At 43.2% G+C, this 13,848-nt stretch overlaps 1 protein-coding gene across 2 annotated transcripts in view; it reads left to right on the top strand.

The window, feature by feature from the left end:
• The first annotated feature begins 2,626 nt into the window (after positions 1 to 2,626).
• The window catches only part of MYO15B (myosin XVB), a 111,847-nt gene continuing 100,625 nt past the window's right edge, over positions 2,627 to 13,848 (top strand). The window contains exon 1 of one of the 2 annotated variants that reach the window (XM_077327770.1): positions 2,627 to 2,778. The gene's annotated coding sequence lies outside the window, so the exon portion shown is untranslated. Of the gene's footprint in view, positions 2,779 to 5,188; positions 5,256 to 13,848 lie in introns of those variants that run through there. The other variant, XM_077327773.1, reaches the window with a different exon arrangement.

Genomic DNA, 13,848 nt, shown 5'->3' with positions numbered 1-13,848 from the left:
ATTGAATATTGTTGTGCTTGTCTTGGGTTATCCAACAGCATACTGAAGGGCCACCGATGCAGGATAAACATTTAAGGGAGTATTCTACACTACAGAGCAGGAATAGAGGGGAGAACATCAAGCTCCACTGATGAAAATCCATCTGCAGAAACACTCTGGCAGATCTGAGTAAAAAACATTGGGAAATTGAACTTTTAAGTATGATAATATCTCCATACTATAGCTCACACTTTTAAATTATAATTTCAAATACATCATGGAACAGAGGCAGCCCAGACTGTCCTAAAAAAAGGGCCATTCCTTGCCCCACTGCTATATCTACTCCAGCCACCACACACCCCACAACTGGTGGAAGGCTGTAGAACCAGCTGAGGAGAAAGCAGGCACTACAGTTCATCTCCTTGTTGGCTGTGCCATGCCTAGGCCAGCAGGCCAAAGCCAAGCACTTTTGCCATCCCTATCATGAAAGTGATCTGGGTTTAGGGCAGAGGCCCACTGGATTTTTTCCTGGTAAAGTAAATGGCCAATTTGTCTATGACAGGGGCACTTTGGAGGGGAAGGACTAGAAACAACTAGCAAAGATGCACCTTTGCCAACTCCCACTTCTTGGAATCTTTTGATAGTATTAAATTGATTCACTTCAGGGATGCCTGGATCGATTCCCATGCCAACAGTTTAACAATTTTGTGAAATTGAGACATTTCAGAATGGCGATGCTACAATCAATTATTGTGTCCTTAAAATCTGAAGAATACCTCTCATCAATAGACTTGACAGGGGCTTACCTCCACATTCTGATATTCTGTATCAGAAAATTTCTGTGCTTTGTCGAAGGGAACCATCTGAACCTCTTCCAAAAGGCTGTGGATCCCTGGCCCTAAAGAGGCACATCGGACCTCAACAAGGGTCTGGGCCTTTTCAGTCCTGGCCCCCACCTAGTAGAATGAGCTCCCCGAAGAGATCAGGGCCCTGCCAGAACTTCCACAATTCCGCAGGGCCTGCAAAAGGGAGCTCTTCCACCAGGCATTTGGTGAGGCCAACTGACCCATAACATCTACAGGTCCCCCCCTCCCGAGACTGAGGGACCGAACCTACTGAGGGAGTGTCAAAGTTATTGTTAAAATACTGTTCTAGTTGGTATGTTATTGTTATATTGTTATATTGATTTTGAGAGTGTTCTATGTAAATGTTTCTAAATGTTTTATACAAACCACCCAGAGCCATAGGGAAGGGTGGTATAAAAATGTAAAATAAACAAATAAACAAATAAATAATATGTTAATGCTGTATTATAAGTGAACAAATTAGAACCTGTATTGAACTTTAAAGTTATTTTCATCCTGTCAATGGGTATTTACTTCTAAATCTTGCTATTTCAAAAAGTGAAGAAAATGTAGAAGTGTGTTAGAGTTGTTTAAATATTGGAGGCGACAAACAAGTAATGTTGGTTAAACAGAGATAAAAACAGAGGAAGAGGAAGAAGATGAACAGGGTGAGATGTCAGCGATTCTGTGCAGGTTAAGTGCACTTTCATAAGAAGTTCATAGCACTACAGATAATTTTTAAAAAGAGAAGGAAGTAGCAGACTGTAAAAAAGAATTAACTGCCAGCATTGCTGATCTGAAGAAGAGTGTAATTGCAAACACACAACATGTTGATGATATATAAACTCAATTGAAAGATACTGCTAAAGAAGAAACCAGAATATCAGACTTCAGCGGATCCCAGAGGAATTTGATAAGAAAGATCTAGAACAAGAAGTCAATACATAAATATTTACAAGAAGAAGAACAGACTGGTATTGAAAAGATTTTTAGAGTCAATTCTAAAGCAGTGGCAAGAAAAAAACAACCAATATATTAATAAGATTTGACAACAAGAACATCAGAGATTTCATTCTTTGTAGGATGTATACATTAATTCTTTATTACCCTTTTTCTTTTCTTTGTAATGTTTCCAATTTAGCTAAAAATAAAATCTATATATGCAAAAATAATGATGGAGAATCAGGTAAAATCTCCTCTTTCTCTCTCTTCCACAGATGTAAGCTATAAGCAGAAGGTAGTTTTACTTGAGTCTTCATTGGTTCCACAGTCTCCTTTCCAGAGAAGAATTTTAGGACAAATTACAGGAAGGAGAAGGCAGAGAAATCTCAGCTAGCTTCTTTCTTGAACTCATAGAATCATAGAGTTGGAAAAGACCTCCAGGGTCATCTAGACCAGGGGTAGTCAACCTGTGGTCCTCCAGATGTCCATGGACTACAATTCCCATGAGCCGCTGCCAGCAAACGTTGGCCACCCTGATCTAGACTACCCCTGATCTAGACCAACCCCCTCCACAATGCAAAAACTCACAACTCTTCCATTAAATCTTGGAGGCCTCATATGATAACATAATGATGCTTCCTAGTGGGAAAACCTCTACAGTATCATTCCTTGACTTTGGTATCTACACTGTGGCTTACACTGAGGCATATATTGTCTTCCTAGTTCTGTCCTTGAATGTACATTGAAATTAGACTTCAGATTTTGGCAGTGAGGGGCTACAAGCTGCCAAGAAGGAAGTTTATCTAATGATAACTCATTCCTATCTCTGGATTTGTGTTGTTTTTCACAGGGCAGAGCATGTGATCTCCCAGGAAAGCAAGACAATCAAGACTTTCTGGTCTTGATTAAGGCTCTCCAGGTGGTAGGCCTCTCTGATGACCAGGTGACCTCAATCTGGGCAGTGCTTGCTGGTATTCTTCAGCTGGGGAACATCTGTTTTACCTCATGTGAGGTATGTTACATTTTTACTCATTCAAGGTGTTATTGTTAGAGCCTCTTCAGTCACTGGAAATATTCTTCAATATTCATAATTTGATCCATCTTCATTCCTTTTGTGGTAATGATGGAGAAGAGGCAGAGCTAGTTCCTCAGCCATTGCTACACCCAACTAAGGGCCAAATGCCTTATATTCTTTGATGAGTCAGATTAGGGTTCCTCAGATCTGACTTACTTCCCTTACAGTCACACTGCAGCTATGGGGAATGTTTTTGTTTTGTTTTTGTTTTTTGTTTTTAAGTCAGGTACCTGATTCTGATTGGAACTGTGGTATCTTGAAGCCAAAATGGCCCCAGCAGTTGAATTACTTGTGTGGCTTTGAAACTGTATATGCTCAGAATATTCCACATGCAGTTCCAGTTACATACATAGCTCTCTACCAGCACACTTCTGCAAGGGAAATGGGCCCAAGAGGGAAGGCAGGAGCCCCTCCTCCATTAACACTGCAGTTCCAAGCAGAATTGAACTCCTTGCATTTTTTAAATGACACTCCATGCAGCTGCTATGTGACTACAAGGAAAGTGAATCAGCTTTGAGGAACCCTGACCTAACTTAACATGCAGTTTGGATATATGACAGCAGTTTCGGTGGTCACATTAAAAACAAGTGATCAGAATCCTCCTTTTTCCATGATACAATATGAAAATAAAATTGGTAAGAAGTTATTAAAAAGACTAAAAATTACATTGGCTAGAAAGAGAATTCCTCAGCCATGCTTGAAACAAAACTTTTCCTAATACTGATAGAAATGAAATTAGCAGCCATAAAGTGACAGGAGGGAAAACATATGCCAAGATAAATATTATTTTATAGTCATCAGAGACAGAGACAGTAGCCAGTATTGTGTTTAACTTAATTTGAACATCATTGTATAGTGGGCAGTGCAGGGCATCATGAATAAGATGTGATTGATTAAGCTCAGAAGGGCACAACTGGCAATCTAGTGAGATATGCAGATATGTGGAAGGAAAGGCCTGAAAGCTTATAGTAGTAAAAGCTTTTCTTAGGTAGGCATTTGTTAGACCATCTAAATAGCCAGAAAAAAATCTGGCATATTTATGCCTTGGACACCACCTGGAAAATATAGAGTTTTGGACAGGATTCCACAAGCCCAATCTTGGATTTTACAAATGCCCCAAGTTTTGATCAAATCAAGGGAAGGTAGTCCATACAAATGCAAAATAGGGGAAAGAATAGTAGTCCAGTAGTTCTTTTCTAAATAAAACTGAAAGCTGAGTTTGACTAGGTGGGTCTCAGGTTTATTGACAAGTCTGAAATAGAATTTAAGGAGTTTCAGGTATACTCTGGAAGTTATAGATGGAAGACTAACCTCAGTTCTGAGGAAGGCAGACGGCATGCCTTGAGGAAGACCCAAATTTTCCTAATAAAGGTATTTTGAAGGTTTATGCAAAACCTTAATATAAAATTAAACAAAAAATGGGCCAAAAGGCATCCCTGTTTGACACATTTTCTCAAAGGAATTGGGTCTGTAAGTTCAGCTTGTGTTGTAGATCTAACCTTAACTGTGAGATCTGAGTAGAGTTGCATTAATATGCAAAGTAACTTCCTGTCGATATTTGCCACTTTATGCTCAAGTCTAATACGATCTATGGGGACAAATGCAGAAACTAAATCAACAAATGCAGCATTGTCAGGCTTTGTGGGGGGAAGGAGGGTGGCGACCCTTCCCTTTGCCTGCTTTCCCAGGGCTCAGCTACTGTCCACTGGCCTTGCACTTCTCTCCAGACGGGGGGAGGGGAGGGATTGTCCCACACTGGCCGGGCTTCGGCGGCACCTGGGCTCACCTCTTCCTCGGGGTCCCATGGCTCCTTCGCCTCCAGAGTCAATAACGAGCCAGAGGCACTCAATAAGCTTTCTGTGTCTCTTTATTGTGCCTTCTTTCTCCTGTCATTTCCCAGGCTCTCCCTCTTATCTCCGTTTCTGGACCAATCCACCAACCCCACCCAATTTCCCTACTCCGTTTATGTATCTTCCCCTAACATGCCTTCCTCCCACCCCCCTGCATGCCCTTCCTCCATTCTCTGGCCGCCCGATGTCTCAAAAACCACACCACTTTTCCCAGCCGCTACTTTCCCTCTCAGCCCTCCCAACCTCCACTGGCCAGTCCCTTTGACTATTCTCAGCGTCTTTCGGCTCCGTCGAGCCCCACACCATCGGGCGCAGCTTCATGACTGCCGCCAAAGCCTCCGGCGACATCTCCTCCCCTCCAGAGCTTTCGGGCCATCCCGTCACCTCGTGAGCCGCCAACCCACATCCTGTCTTTCTCAGCCTCCGTCTGGCTTGCCTGGCTCGCCAAGTCTGTAAGTCCCTGTGGGTAAGGACAAGTCTGCGAGGCGGCGTCCTGAGGCTGCACCGGGTTGCCATCGGGGAGGGGCGTGGACAGCTGGCAGCCTGAGAGTCCGGAAAACTCTGGTAACCCCTGTTATTTTTAGGGCATTTTTAGTATATTTAGTGTCTTTTTAAATCAAGGACATCAGGGTCAAGCAATGATCAATTGTGTTATGGCCCTTTCTAAAATTTGCTTGTTCAGTATTCAGAAGATTTGTGTTGTCTGCCCAATTTTCCAGTTTGTTAAGGAGAGGGTGTGTGTATGAAATGTCAACCAGACTTATAGGACAGCTGTGAAGCCCTGTTTTCCATATTGCAAAGTACTAGGGGATTCTGTGCTGTGAAAGATGGAAAAGAGTCACATGATTTCATAATATGGAGAACACGTTGATTGTACAGAATGCACAGTAGAACTCACTAGCAGTGGTAATGCAAACTATGATAGTAATGCAGATATATGACATTTTCCTTACAGAGGACTCATTCAGTTGTTATGCTGCGTTATCCCCTGTTTTTGTTTTTTTGCCTTGGGGTAGCTCTTCTCATCTTTTTCAGCATCCACATGGCTTGCTTGCCCCCCTGTTTGCCACCAGAGTTTTTTCCTCACGTGGTAGCCAAGGAACAGGAAGTAAAAACTCCCCACTCAAAGTCTGAAATCTTTTTATATATATATATAAAGAGAGCCTCTTGTGGCGCAGAGTGGTAAGGCAGCAGAAATGCTGCCTGAAGCTGTCTGCCCATGAGGCTGGGAGTTCAATCCCAGCAGCTGGCTCAAGGTTGACTCAACCTTCCATCCTTCCAAGATGGGTAAAATGAGTACCCAGCTTGCTGAGGGGTAAACGGTAATGACTGGGGAAGGCACTGGCAAACCACCCCGTATTGAGTCTGCCATGAAAACGCTAGAGGGCATCACCCCAAGGGTCAGACATGACTCGGTGCTTGCACAGGGGATACCTTTACCTTTATATTGTTTAGTTGTTAGGTGCAAAGTCTTGTCCGATCCATCGCGACCCCATGGACAATGATCCTCCAGGCCTTCCTGTCCTCTATCACAGTGGTCCCCAACTTTTTTTAGGCTGGGGACCGGCAGGGCAACTGCCCCGCCCGCACATCGCTTGCAGCCTGGGAAGTTTTTTACTGCGGGGGGGGGCGGGGAGAGGGAACCGCGGCCCGGCGCCATGGCCTTCACGGCCCGTCACCGGGCCGTGGCCCACAGGTTGGGGACCACTGCTCTACCATTCCTTGGTCCATTTAAGATTGCACCTACTGCTTCAGTGACTCCATCCAGCCACCTCATTTTCTGTCATTCCCTTCTTCTTTTGCCCTCAATCCCTCCTAGCATTAGGCTCTTCTCCAGGGAGTCCTTCCTTCTCATGAGGTGGCCAAAGTATTTGAGTTTCATCTTCAAGATCTGCCCTTCTAAAGAGCAGTCAGGGCTGATCTCCTCTGGGACTGACCGGTTTGTTCACCTTGCAGTCCAAGGGACTCGCAAGAGTCTTCTCCAGCACCAGAGTTCAAAAGCCTCAATTCTTTGACGCTCGGCCTTCCTTATGGTCAAACGTTCACAGCCATACATTGCAACTGGAAAGACCAAAGCCTTGACTAGACGCACTTTTGTTGGCAGGGTGATGTCTCTGCTTTTTAGGATGCTTTCTAGATTTGCCATAGCTTTCCTCCCCAGGAGCGTCTTTTAATTTCTTTGCTGCAGTCCCCAATGAATGTCAACAATGATCTTGCACAGTGCAGGGGATTGGACTAGATGGCCTGTATGGCCCCTTCCAACTCTATGATTCGATGATGTAGAGAATGGAGGGGGCCAACAAGTCTGTCCTTGCATAAAAGAATAAATGGGCATGAATTTGACATCAAAAATCACAACATTCTAAAACTTAAGGAAGAACATTTAAATCTCCCAGGACTTTCCATTGCTGACCTAAGAATGGCAGACCTGAGAGAAGCCTCAAGGAGAGATTACAATATGAGACAACTGAACCTGAGTTCATTCACAAGTTTGACGGACTCCTCATCCAAGTGCTAAACAGGAATCAAATTGTTCTTTCATTACAAATGGTGGCTTTCTCTAATCCCAAACATTTCCCCGTGCTCTAATCAAGCTGATTACATTTTGCATTGTACCTCTGCATCCTGACTCCTTTCTTTGCAATACCCCTCTCACATTCAGACTGGGATATAAGGACTCAGGGGTCTCCACTCCCGCTTGTATCTGACAAAGGGAACTTCAACTCTTGAGTCTCAAAAGTCCACACCTATGAAATCTCTTTCCCTCCTCTAAGGTGCTACTAGACTTTCTCAACCAGGGTTTCATCAAACCCTGGGGTTTCTTGACAGCTCTGGAATGGGTGGGAGTTAATTAATTTGTTATATATTTTTTAAATGTGTTAAACATTTATTGGGTGATATTGATATTGGGTGATATATGGTCACCTTGACTCCCCCCCCCCCAAAATGATGGGACTGGAGATAGTGGGAATGGGAGGGGCCCAGGGTAGGCATGTACACAGCTATGCTTCCCAACCATATTCTGCACGATCACACCACTTCTTCAAGTCTGAAGAATGTTTCAGGGATTTCTCAATGATAAAAAGCTGAGAAAGGCTGATTTAGAACTTGGAGAGCTGTCCGAAATTGAGATTGACAATACTGAACCAGCTGGATCATTAGGCCAGGAGCTTCTCTGCATGACTAATAGAGCGTCTGAAGCAGGCAGGAGAGAAATGTATCGGTGAAAAGCCTATTTCAGAAACAATGCTTAAAAGACGCTTAAAGCACCAAAGAGGCAGTTCACCATGCAGAGAAAAATCAGTTTTGCAAAGTAAATTCTCTCTCTTGTATATTTATTTATTTATTTAGATTTCTATACCACCCATTTCTTTGCAGCTCTTGGCGGTTTACACAGAACATTACAACTTACATGGAACATTATACAGACTATAACATCAAACCAACTTTCAATAAAACATCAAAAGATTACAAAATCACATTTATAATATAATAACAATTAACAGTAACTTTTGGAGAGTCATGGGCAGGTGTCTGGAGGGACCAGCAGGTGTTCTGAGTTGGTCGGTCGGCCTCAAGCAAATGCCTGGTGGAAGAGATCCCCCTTGCAGGGCCTGCGGAATTGTGGAAGTTCGGGCAGGGCTCTGATCTCCTCAGAGAGCTCGTTCCACCAGGTGGAGGCCAGGACCAAGAAGGTCCGACGCGCTTCTCTGGGGCCAGGGATCCGCAGCTAGTTGGAGGTGGCAGAGTGTAAGACTCTTTTGGGGGTATAGGCAGGAAGGCGGTCTGTCAGGTACACTGGGCCCAAACCGTGTATGGCCTTAAAGGTGATTACCAGAACCTTAAGCTTAATCTGGCAGACTTGTCCACCATCACCAGCAGAACTTGCTCCTCCTCCTACTGCTCCAGCTCCTTCTCCACCGCATCCGCCGCCACCACCACCACCTGCTCCTGAACCACCACCAACACCAACACCTTCTACTCCTTCTGATTCTACGATTATTGTCCTAGATGCACATTAAAATCCATATCCATAAATTTGTAAGGAAGAGATAAATTTTGGGCAATAGGGATATGCTGTACATGGTATGACTATTATACTTAGCACAACATGAGTATTGTACTATTATGACAGTAAATTTAAAACATTTCAAAAGATGTGTCATCTGGTTATGGAATTGGGGTCACTGTGGGGGCCAAGGTACTTATGTTTCCTGCACTGTGCAGGGGATTGGACTAGGTGACCCCAGAGGCCCCTTTCAGCGCCATGATTCTGATTCTGTAACCTGTAGCCAATACCCAGCTGCTTTCAGCGTCTCAAGCCCATCAGCCCTTGCCTTTCAAGCAAAGCCTTCATCGTTGCCATAGGGATGGCTAGGCTATGATGCTGAGTATTCTGCTAAATGATGTCACAACCATCTTCAGACATACATAAAGCTTGCCCTCAGTGGTTGCTGTGCAGTCTGCAAAGACCTGCTTAGTGGCATACACCTTGCTGATATGGCTTATGCTAATCTCTTCCGTTGGATGTTACTGGGGCCTCTTATGGGGCTAGCTTTACCGTCCCCTTGGAAATGCTGCATTCCAGACTCTCAGACGAATGTTCTTGAGCCCAAAGTCTCCATGGAAGTGGACAGTGAAGACAGTGACTTGACTAACCTCCCTAATGGTGACAATTCTGTGGTAGGACTGAAGAAGGTACTTGGGTCACATATATTGACTAAAGAAGAGCTGCTGAAACGGCTCCTACAGGGCACTAAACATGTTGCAGGAGAAATCTCGGCAGGTAACTCAGAACCCTCCTTGAATGAGCCCTCACCTCAGGGGACTTCTGTTTCTCCCCCTTCATGCTTCTTGCCACGTCAAGATGACAACATTCAGGGTGAGGGAGAAGTCTTTGAAAATGAGCTGAACGAGAAAGTTGACTGACCTCATCCCAAACACACCGGTGAGGAAACTCGTCTCTCACATGATCCGCATCCTGAAACTAGATTACACGTCACCCACATTCCAGGAGGCTTGTGCGAAATTCATCACTGAAACAGACCTCCTCATGAAACTCTTTAGTGAACACGTCAATGAAACCTCCTCCCTATGGAATATTTGGCCCTTCTTGGATGCAGCTGATATGACCACAGCAAGCACACCAAAACTGGAGAAGCCTTCAAGCAGGCTAGCTAATGAGGGGATTCCAGCATACGGATGTGGAAACAAGCTGCTCTTGGTTATTTCAGTGACCGCCTTCATTCTGATTATGGTTGCTGTTATCTGCCTAATTGAGGTCTGGTCTCAGTGTACTGCAGCCAAGGAGAAGAGCTTTCTGGGCAAAGAAAAGAAACCCCTGCCAGATGAAGAGCTTCCCAGAACACCATAGAGGGATAAGACTCTTTGGCTCAAAGATATGTATTATAATCAGGATGGACTAGAGAATAACACACTGGACAAACTGCATAATGAAGAATCCTTCGAGGAAGAGGATCTGACCAGTTGGAGGATGGGAACTGCTGGAATAACGGATTCCCCCTGTTACTCCACCACCATCACCAGCAGAACTTGCTCCTCCTACTGCTTCTCTTGATCCCCCTTCTTGTCCTCCTCCACCACCACCACAATCTGCTCCTGAACCACCTCCACCAGTACCTTCTACTCCTTCTGATAAGTCCATTGAGAAAAAGAGTTCAGAAACAACAGAGGCCATTAGTCCAAAAGCAGCATCTTCAGCAGCAGATGAAGCATAGAGAGCTCTGCTGAGAAATCGGAGAACCCCCCTTCAACAGAAGTTATGAGTGAAGGACCAGAAAGTGGAGAGGGGGATGGTGAAGGTGAAGGTGAAGAAGATGAAGAAGATGAAGAGAGTGACTGATCTCTCTCAAGTTATGCATATTTACATAATCTATAATAAAGTTTTAGTGTTGTTTCTATTAAACGTGATTAAAACACACCTCTGACAAAGTGTTTTGATTGGGTTTGACCGAAAATGGCTTATACCCTACCAAGAATGCCAAAAATGGCATTGATATCCTCTTTCAGTTGTGGAGATGTTAAAAAGCATGTTGGTATTTCTATCCATATTCGATGGGTTTGGTGAAAATGTTTTGGTAAGAAATACATCAGATTCTAACAGAAATTATTCATTGTGAGATCGCTTGGCATCCACTTACAGTTCTGTTAGGCTATCTTAATATCTTAATATGTTGAGAAACAATAAGGAGCTTATAAGGAATTTGCTAATAGCAGATACAATTTGAGTAGCAGAATAATGGAAGCAGAAGGTGCTACTAATTATGGAGGAATGTCTCTGTGTAAAATATGTACCTGGAGAAAATGGTTTATAGACAAAGCTGAGATGTTAAACAACTTATTCAGGATAGAATCATAGAATTGGAAGGGGCCATACAGGCCATCTAGTCCAACCCCCTGCTCAATGCAGGATCAGCCCAAAGCATCCTAAAGTGACCAAGAAAAGTGTGTATTCAACCTTTGCTTGAAGACTGCCAGTGAGGGGAGGAATTTTGTTATTTTTTTATTATATATTTTTTATTTCCATAAGGATAGAAATATAGAATAGAGACAAGTTATTAATACCGAGAATAGTAAAATATAGTCTTCGTTTGGAAATATAAGACCCCACATTAACTACACAATGTTATAAACTTTTGCCCAAAGCTAATTAACTTTTTCACGTTTCCACCACATTTAAGAAGAGAAGCCTACTTTGTTAACACCTTTCCAACATTTGTTTACATAGTTTTTAACAATTTTAACGGTCATTTTTGGTGTCCCATAACACCTATAAAACAATTTATACTTAACACAATCTTAGAGCCATCCACATTTCCACCACATTTAGGAAAAGAGGCCTACTTAGTTGTACAGAAGAAAAAAATATGTTGTTATATAAGTATAAGTTGTATAAGTATAAGTTGTTAATATAAGATATGGTAAAATAAAGTCTTTGTTGGTTACATTTACACCTCCTCGATTAGGTGCCTCCTTTTAGTTATGCTTTAAATTTAGACTGGGAGTCACTGCAGAGATATATTTAATAATACAGATTCAGCTTGCATAAGAAATCTAAGACCCCACACTAACTACATAATAGTATAAACTTACAATGAGCAGTAAAATATAGTCTTCATCTGTTATACTTAAACCCACTGCATTAGGTGTCTCCTTTTAGTTAAGCTTTAATTTTAGTCTGGAAGGAACTGCAGAGATAAATTTAATAATACAAATTCAGCTTACTTAGAAGATCTTAGACCCCACATTAACTTCTTGACCCTAGTAAAAAAGAAGCGAAAGAAGGGAAAAAGCCCCACTGGGCATGGACTTGGGATCACTGTGGGGGCCAAGGTAGTTAGGTTTCCTGCACTGTGCAGGGGATTGGACTAGGTGACCTTGGAGACCCCTTTCAGCGCCATGATTCTATGATTCGGTAACCTGTAGCCAATACCCAGCTGCTTTCAGCGTCTCAAGCCCATCAGCCCTTGCCTTTCAAGCAAAGCCTTCATCGTTGCCATAGGGATGGCTAGGCTATGATGCTGAGTATTCTGCTAAATGATGTCACAAACATCTTCAGACATACATAAAGCTTGCCCACAGTGGTTGCTGTGCAGTCTGCAAAGACCTGCTTAGTGGCATACACCTTGCTGATATGGCTTATGCTAAGCTCTTCCGTTGGATGTTACTGGGGCCTCTTATGGGGCTAGCTCTGCCATCCCCTTGGAAACGCTCCATTCCAGACTCTCATACGAATGTTCTTGAGCCCAAAGGCTCCATGGAAGTGGACAGTGAAGACAGTGACATGACTAACCTCCCTAATGGTGAAAACTCTGTGGTAGGACTGAAGAAGGTACTTGGGTCACAGATATTGACTAAAGAAGAGCTGCTGAAACCGCTCGTACAGGGAACTAAACATGTTGCAGGAGAAATCTCGGCAGGTAACTCAGAACCCTCCTTGAATGAGCCCTCACCTCAGGGGACTTCCATTTCTCCCCCTTCAGGCTTCTTGCCACGTCAAGATGACAACGTTCAGGGTGAGGGTGAAGCCTTTGAAAATGAGCTGAACGAGATGTTGACTGACCTCATCCCAAACACACCGGTGAGGAAACTCGTCTCTCACATGATCCGCATCCTGAAAATAGATTGCACGTCACCCACACTCCAGGTAGCTTGTGCAGAACTGATCACTGAAACAGACCTCATGAAACTCTTTAGTGATCACGTCAATGAAACCTCCTCCCTATGGAATATTTGGCCCTCCTTGGATGCAGCTGATATGACCACAGCAAGCACACCAAAACTGGAGAAGCCTTCAGGCAGGCTAGCAAATGAGGGGATTCCAGCATAAGGATGTGGAAACAAGCTGGTCTTGGTTATTTCATTGACCGCCTTCATTCTGATTTTGGTTGCTGTTATCTGCCTAATTGAGGTCTGGTCTCAGTGTACTGCAGCCAAAGAGAAGAACTTTCTGGGCAAAGAAAAGAAACCTCTGCCAGATGAAGAGCTTCCCAGAACACCAAAGAGGGATAAGCCTCTTTGGCTCAAAGATATGTATTATAATCTGGATGGACTAGAGAATAACACACTGGACAAACTTCTCCTCCTGTTCCTCCTGCAACTCCTCCTCCTGCTCCTCCTCCTCCACCACCACCACCTGCTCCTGAACCACCCCCACTACCACAAAGTTCAAATGATATCAAATTGTCTTAAAATAAAGTTACCATCAAACCCAGAAAACATATTATTGAATTATTTTCCAGAAATACAGTCACAACAACTCTCTATGGTATTTCATATGCTAAGATTAGCAATTTTGAGAGATACTGGAAAAAAAGTTCCTGATTTACTTGGTGTAATAACATCAATGAGACTTTCTTATTAATCAAATTAACATATATTCAGAACAATAAGAACATGGGGAAATTATATGAAATGTGGAACTAGGTACATTCTATAATGAGGGGGTATACAGAATAGAGAGATCTTCATCAAGTACCAGATGGGGTTGATATAGAGAGGAGGAGGTCATAAATATTGTGTAGATTATTGAGGTCAGTGTCATGGAGGGTTGATTGTTATTATTACTGCTGAAATAGTCTCCATTTAATATGCTTGTTGAATGTACATTTTGACAGAGTGGGGATTTGGTGCTTTA

This window comes from Paroedura picta, chromosome 3 (assembly GCF_049243985.1).
Source record: "Paroedura picta isolate Pp20150507F chromosome 3, Ppicta_v3.0, whole genome shotgun sequence".
Taxonomy (NCBI): domain Eukaryota; kingdom Metazoa; phylum Chordata; class Lepidosauria; order Squamata; family Gekkonidae; genus Paroedura; species Paroedura picta.
Note: the sequence above shows the minus strand (reverse complement) of the source record. Positions and strands in the feature narration are given on the sequence as shown.